This window comes from Etheostoma spectabile, chromosome 16 (assembly GCF_008692095.1).
Source record: "Etheostoma spectabile isolate EspeVRDwgs_2016 chromosome 16, UIUC_Espe_1.0, whole genome shotgun sequence".
Taxonomy (NCBI): Eukaryota; Metazoa; Chordata; class Actinopteri; order Perciformes; family Percidae; genus Etheostoma; species Etheostoma spectabile.
Genome location: NC_045748.1, coordinates 5,516,466 through 5,517,033, shown reverse-complemented (window position 1 = coordinate 5,517,033; position 568 = coordinate 5,516,466).

The following is a 568-nucleotide window of genomic DNA, read 5'->3' as shown; positions in this document are numbered from 1 at the left end:
TAGAATCAGTCGTGGACTGTTGGGAGGGTCAGGGTGCGCTCAACATTGGCTGCTGTGACAGTAATCTGTTGAACATGGACAACAGTACCCAAATTAAGAATGGAATTGCATGTAAAGTCATTGTAGATACAATAAATATTGCTAAAGAAACCTTACATCAGCGGAGTCTGCATGTGCCTGCATATGTGCAAATGTATTCATGCAGGTTTTACCACATATGTTGCAAGTAATGTTTTCATTACAGGCCTTCACAGCAAAATAATCTTTAAAATACTCTCTCAAGAAAAAAATAACCATTACAACAACAACTAATCAACTAACGTTTAGCTACTGCATGTTGCATTAGTACATATTTGAAGCTACGTTTTAGCTTTTTGCATCAACCTGCCTAACAAGCTTCTCCCTATAAACTCCCAAGAACCGTTTTACTTGAAAAAGTTAAACAAATGGTAATATAGAACCTTGTAACCCACCATAGTTAGATCTTACAACAAATCAAATGCTCAAGCTAGTTTATGTTAATGTCAGTAATGCCCTTCAACAGAAAGCTAAACTTTTGTCCACATAG